Source organism: Martes martes (assembly GCF_963455335.1).
Source record: "Martes martes genome assembly, chromosome: 17".
NCBI classification, from domain to species: Eukaryota; Metazoa; Chordata; class Mammalia; order Carnivora; family Mustelidae; genus Martes; species Martes martes.
The window spans coordinates 28851434-28858597 of NC_137905.1; positions in this window are offsets into that span (position 1 = coordinate 28851434).

Consider the following 7164-nt stretch of genomic DNA (forward strand, 5'->3'; position numbering starts at 1 on the left):
CTGCCCCCAGCCAGAGGCTGGGTTCATTGATGGAAACCCACAGGGTGTGCCCAGTGAAAGATGTTGCTGATGGGGGAAGAGGGGCACCTTGCTCTGCACAGGGGTGAGCTCACTGTCAGAAACTATTAGGGGTCAAGTTTGTCTGTGAGCCAGGCTGGGGGCTGAGGCAGGGGAGCGGGACGATGAGAGGGGGCTATTAAAGCAGAAAGGGAAGCGGACAGAAGAGGGGGGGAGGAGGTGGGAGTGAGACGGGTGGGAGAGAGAGAAGAGAGGAAGAGAAGAGAGACATATTGAAGCAATTGGGGGAAAAGCAAAAGGGGAGAGAACAATTGTGAGCAAGGATTTCTTCATGTCCCCTCCCCCATGTCTCCCATCCCATCCCTCTTTTCCTCCCCCTACCCCTCTCCGCGCCCCAAGTTGGTGACTGTCATCCTATAAATAACAAACAGAATGAGACTGGACTTCTGGAAGATGACTGAGGGAAATGATTAAATAATTATCTTTGTGAGCACTGGCCCAATGAAATGATCCTCTCCAACCTTTTCTTCCCAGGAGGCGGGGCTGGGGTGATGGGGGAAGGGCAGGGGAATGAGGTCACATGCCTGTTGGTGGAATTACCTCTCCGACTCTCTCATGGTGCTGAAGATTCATTTCATCTCATCATCATGCCTGACTGTCCTGGCCAGGTAAGTGCTCACGACAGTGAAAAACGATCTGGCTTCAGAAAGGGCACCGGAGAAATAAAGGCAGGCGTCCAGCCTCCTTTATCCCCTAGTAGGAGCCCAGAAGCCAGCACCCGGGGTGACAGAGAACCCGGGAGAGTCCCCTGAGACCTCCCCCCCATCCACAACCCTTGGCTCCGCGGGGCAGGAACCTCTGCCACCCTTCTGGACGCCAGGGGGACAGAGGTTCACGCCTAATTACCCTCCTGCCCCAACATTGCTGGGCAGGGGGAAGCAAGGATTACGATGCTCCCTGAGTTCGGTTTGATCAGGTAGGTGAATGTGTCCCCCCAGAAGAGTGACTTTAATAAAATGCTTTCCTCCAGGACTCTAAATCTGAAATTCAGAGCTTCTGTTTAAAACTCCCAGCTACAGGTGCCCAGCTCCCGGGAAAGTCTCTGCAGATCCTCGCAGGAGGAATTTCTTGCTTTTGTATTTGAGAGCAACAGTGCTAATGGTGCTTCACACCATGCTCCTGGCTCTGTCTTGAGGATGGCTCGCTCTTTCCTTCCTTCCTCCCTCCCTCCCTCCCTTATTTCAACAAGTATTTACTGAGCACTTGCTCTGGGGCCAAACGCTGTTCCAAGCTCTGAGAATACAACAGTGAAGAATACAAAGAAAGGGCACCTGGGTGGCTCAGTCGGTTAAGCCTCCAAACTCGGTTTGGGCTCAGGTCATAATCTCAAGGTCATGAGATCGAGCCCCCAGTTCCGGACTCAGTGCAGAATCTGCTTGAGTTTCTTTCCCCCTCCCTCACCCTCTGCCCTTCCCCTGATGCGTGCTCTCTCTCTCTCTCAAATAAATTTTAAAAAATTTTTAAAAAAGAAGACAAGGTCCCTGCCTTTATGTAATTTACATTCTATAAGAAATTACAAGCAATAAATAAATGCACAAACAGTATTATAGTGTTAAGTACTGTTTGTTTGTTTGTTTGTTTTTTTAAAGGGGGGTCATGCCTGAATGGGGTAGGGAAGGATGAGGTGGGCGGGGCGCTAGGAGGTGGGGCAGTGGGGAAGGTGTCTCTGAGAGGGTCCCTGAGCCAGCGGAAGAGTGGTAGGAGGTGAGGTCCATTCGGAGGATATGGGGTGGGTTCATGTGTCACCCACCGAACTCTGGGCGAGGCAGGGACTGCGTGGGAAGCAGTCATGGAGGCGATGGCCCAGGAGAGAGGTGTGCCGGGTGGAGGCACTGGAGAGGTAAACTGGGAGGGGGCGAGGGGTTGGAGGGGTGGTTTCTGACTATATTTGGAGGGTAGAGCTGGCTGGACTTGCTTAGACATGGGAGAAGGAGTGGGATTATCATTGGATGATGATTGGGTGAGCCCAGGGTAGGTTGGGAAGGCAGCTCCCCACCTGGGGGTGCCCACGAGGAAACCCTCACCCCCTAGCTAGGCAGGTGCCTCCACAGTGGGGGCGGGGGGAGAGGGGGAGGCGGAGGGAAAGCCGAGGCAACACCTTGACCTTCCTCCCAGAGCTCTGCGGTGACCAGTGGAGAAGGCACTCCTCACAGAATATTTACTCTTGCTGCCCCTGACGGGGGCCTCTCCACAAAGTGTTATAACCCCCTTTTTGCACAGGGAAAAAAAAAAAAAAAAGTTATGCCTCGATTTCCATTGATCCATCCTGAATCAATGCTTTTAAAAAATCTCACGCACATTTGGCTTAAGAGCCAAAGCATACATTTTATGTTTTGACATGGTGTCATCGATCGGAGGCGCGCGTGCGGGCCCCACCTGCCGGAGCCCCCCCGCCCACCCCGGCGGCTGGCCTGGTCGCAGCGCGTCCTTAATGGCCTTGCCCCCGCCTGCACCTTCCATGCCTCCCCTGGCCCTCAGCAAGGGGCCCTTTCTCAGGTTTTTTGAAAGGATCGATAAGGTGCTGAGGCCCCCCGCGGCTGCCTGTCACTCACCCTCCGCCATACTATAAATTATGTATCTGCCTCTCTCCCCGGCTCTGGCTAATTTCTATTGCATCCGTCCATGGCCCTGCGATGGTTGACTCTTCTCAGCCTCAGAAGCAGGGGTGCTGTTGAACTTCCGTGAGGACGCGGGTCAGGGCAGCCGATGTAGGAGGAGGTAATGGGAGGAGAGGGAGGCAGCAGCTGGAGGTGGGAATGGAGGGGGGCAGTGGGCTGGGGCTCAGGGGGGCTGAGCTGCTTCTGCGGTGGTCCTGGGACATTTTCAGCGGTCAGGGGGCCATCAGGATCCATCTTCCTCACCTAGGATGAAGGAACATATTTCTGGGGGAGAAGGGAGAGATTGAAGTTGGCATAAAAAGATAATCATTTACTCGTCTGCCCTGGCTTTTATGCCAACAGGGATTTTTGCCAAGATTGGAGCAAACCAGTGAAGACAGTGGGTCCAGCATCGGTTTGCTGGGGAGTGAGTGGGCTTTCTCGGGAGCCTCCAGAGCACCCACCCTGAATGCTGCCTGGTGTGTTAGAAGAGCAGTGGGCTGGAAGGCAGGAGGTCCGCTCTCTGTCCCTTATTTGCCGTGCAGTTAGAGACAAGCCCCTTCCCTTCCCTCGAAGGCGCAGGCTGGAGATCAAAGTAGCTGATCTTTGTTAACAGCTAGCAGTTACTGAGCACGGACTGGTACTGTCTCAGTCCATCTTCACAACAGCCTGGGGACAATCCCAATCCCTATTCACAAAATGAGCAAACTGAGGTCAGAGAGGTTAATTCAGTTGCCCAAGACTGCACAGCTGGAAGGGAGTTTTAAACCCAGGCCCCTCCAGCCCCAAAGACTGTGCTCTGAGTCACTTTGCCCTGCTCCTCTTAGGGTTTCCAAGGCCCCTTCCTGTTCTCTTCCTCTCTTTTTTTTTTTTTTGTTTGTTTGTTTTGTTTTGTTTTGTTTTTTGTTTTTGTTTTTAGAATCTGTTCCTGTGGGCTTTGCATTCTTGCTTCCCTTGCCATCGGGGCCTTCTCCAGCTACACTCCCGTCACTCTTCTTTCTAGCACCTTCTCTCCCTATCCTCAATCTCCATAGCCACCAGGCCCTCCTCTGGGTTGATAGGACAATGGTGCCCAGTGGATTCATCTGTCTTTCTCACCTAAGCAAATTTTTGAGATGAAACACAGAGATTTGAGCCAGAAACCCAGGTTATAATCTCTGCTTCTCAAGTTCCACCCCGAGCAAATCCTTTCCTCCCTTCTGACCTCGTTTTTCTCATCTGTGAAGTGAGTATAAGGTAATGCATGTTTTATGTACTGCATAATGGACATAAGGAGGAGGGAGAGAAATGGGGTAATTCTTCGAGATCAAAGTAGGTAACCAGTGAGGAAAGATATTTGAATCTCTAAAACATCCTATATAGGAAACAGATTGTTACAAATCTCTGTGCAAAAACGGGGGGCCTTTTTTTTTTTTTAAGAGTTATTTATTTATTTTAGAGAGAAAGCATGAGCAGGAGGGGCAGAGGGAGAGGGAGAGAGAATCCCAAACAGACTCATGTTGAGCGCAGAGCTCATAACCTGAGATCAGAGCCTGAGCTGAAAGTCTAAGAGTTAGACTCTTAACTGACTGAGCCACCCAGGTACCCTGCAAACACAGACTGTTTTACTCTGCACTCCAGGGAATAAGACTCTAACTGATGCTCTGGGAAACTGGCATCTAGCTCTGCTAGGTGATAGTGACCTCTGTCTACTGGTCTTGGGGTTCTACTAAGGCCTGGGGGTGGGTCTTCAAACAACGAACCGTGATTCCAGATTGGGAATAATCACAGTCTCTCGGATCCCCATTCCGCTGATGTCAGTGTGTCTCTGATGGACAAAGCCCCCAGACCTATGAAATTCAGAGCTGAGAATACCTGCTCATGTCTCCCGGGGAGGAGAGGTTTCCACACTGAGCTGAGAACCAAACAGAGAGACCCATTCATCTGATATTCATTCATATGCGCACTCATTTTATGAGTAGGTCAGTATCTGCAAAGCACTTAACACGATGCCTGGCACACAGTAGATGTTCTATAAGTGCACATCTTCATCATTCATTCATTCTTTTACTCACTAGTCAATCGCAGCACTGGTTTGCACAACACCAGGGGGGTTATACTCATACGTATCAGGGGGCCCTGCTCATTCCCTTTCTGAAGCCAGACACTGGGCCAGGGCCTTTGGGCTTCACAGATGAATAAAAGAGAGCCCCTACCCCAAGGATCTTAGTCTATAGCAGAGGAAATGAAGATGTCTATAAACATCAGTAATTCCAGCATAAGGTAGAAAGCAAGAAATAGCCCTTACAAGATAAAAATAGAAAGCAGAGGAGGAAGAACCAGGGATCCCAGTTGCCTTCTGGGCTCAGGCTGTTAAAGTCAATCAGGGACGCATCAGAAGTGGAAAAATCTAGAAACGCCTGCCCCACCTGCAGGGGGCAGCAGTGACCCATCTCCGGACAACAGCTTTTTTCAGGAGTAGTGGGGCCAGGATTGCCAGCTCTTCTGACTTTTTTTTAGGGAAGCTGGAAATCCAAATCTTGTTGCAGTCTTTTCCGATTTTAAAAAATACAATACAGGGGCACCTGGGTGTCTCAGTCAGTTAAGCATCTGCCTTTGGCTCAGGTCACACATCGGGCTCCCCGCTCAGTGGTGAGTCTGCGTCTCCCTCTGCCCCTCTCCCCACTCGTGCACGCACTCTCTCTCTCTCTCTCTCTCAAATAAAATCTTTAAAAAAATAAAAAATATAATGTAAATCAAACCAAAGTGCCACCAACTTGCAAGTCCGGTTTGAGCTTTACAAGAAGAAATCAACTCCTTCCCAGGGAAGGCTTCCTAGTGGTGTTTGAGCCTGACCTTGAGGACTTGGTAAGAATGACATGTGAGGCGGGAAGACAGGATTAATAGGGACCTTCAAGAGAATTTAGTTCATTGATCTCATTTCTCAGACTAGAAAACAGAGGCTCAGGGGACTGGTTCCATTTGGTTGCTAGTCAACAGGGAACATGAAAATGGGGAAGGCTTCTGAAGATTAGGTGGGGAACAAATTGTAGAGGGCCTTGAACGCCAGGCTAAGGCCCGGATCTGAATAAGTGTGGATGCCTGAGAGCTATGGCTTATGGAGCCCTTACTATTGCCAGGCCCCATGCACTGATTTCATCTCCCCAGCATAATTACTGTCATCCCCATTTTGCAGATGAGCAAACCGAGGCCTAGAGTGTTGAAGAAACATGCCGAGTTCACACAGCTGGCCAGTGGCAGAGCAGCTGCTCAGATCGGCCCCCAGCGTCTGTGCTCCTGGCCACCCTGTTCCACTTCGAGAGCAGAGTAGAGCAGTGGATTTCCAAAAGATGTTCTACGGCCTCCGGATATTTTTAAATCCTCTCACTCATTTACTCCCAGGGCCCTGTTTTGTTTTATTGACTTGAAGATTAGGTTTCCACATTTCTTGAGAACTCTCTCCCCGCCCCTTTTTAAACACAGCTGTCTTTGAGGGTGGGGAGGAGGAGTGTTTTAAACAGGAGTTGTTCAACTAATTGCCAATTATCTCTGAATAGGGTATGGTTTCCAACAGCTGTAAGGGATTTTGGTCCCCGTCCATTGCCTACTGTTGCTGGTACTTGGAGTGTGTTGAGATATTCTTGGCCTCTTGCTTCAAAGAGACCAACGAGTGCCTCACCACCCCCCGCCCCCCAATTCCTACAGACTTGTCTCAGCCCTGTTTTGTGCTGGCTGCCTGGTTTAGGAGGCACGGACTGTTTCGGACTATAGGAAGATGGGCAAAGACTATCTTCCTCTCTCAGGGTGAATGGCTTGATACTTGTAGGGAGAGAAGTCCCCCTCCCCCACCCCAGGGGTCTTTGTACCTGTGTTGTCATTTCCCAGACTGTTCCAGCATCTCCCTAAATATGCAAAGGGTTCTTGCTCGAGGAGGACACTAGACTCACCTTCTTCATGCCCAATCCAGGAGAAAGCTCGCCACCCCCCACCTCGCCCAAAAAAAAAGAAAAAAGAAAAAAAAAGAAAACCAAAAAACCCTCTAATACAACATGCCAAAAGACCCCAATGCAGATGGGTGATGTTAATTGCCCCTCCTGGCTCTGTCTGCTGGATTCCTGGGAACAGGCCGAGGGGCAAACCTTTGTAAATGTTAATCTCCTTATGCTTAAGATATCACACTGTCTTTGATGTTCCCAAACATGTTGACTCCTATCTTGGTGGAGGGTGTGTGGCCCAGACAGGCCAAATGCTTGTTTTGTCTTTCGTCTTTCTCCAGGAGGGCTCAGTGATAATATGTTCGTTCACCTCCAGCTGGAATACGAACAAGTCCCTCTTCAAAGCCAGGGTGGGGTGGGGGGGGGGGATGGGCAAGATTCAGTGACACTTGGGGCCACTACACCCCCCTCTCCAGAAACCAAACTCCATTTGTGTCATTTTCTCACCCAAGACCCATGGGATTCAAGGGGATGACCCTGTCCATTAGAAATTCCTCCTGCCGATAAAGAAAGGA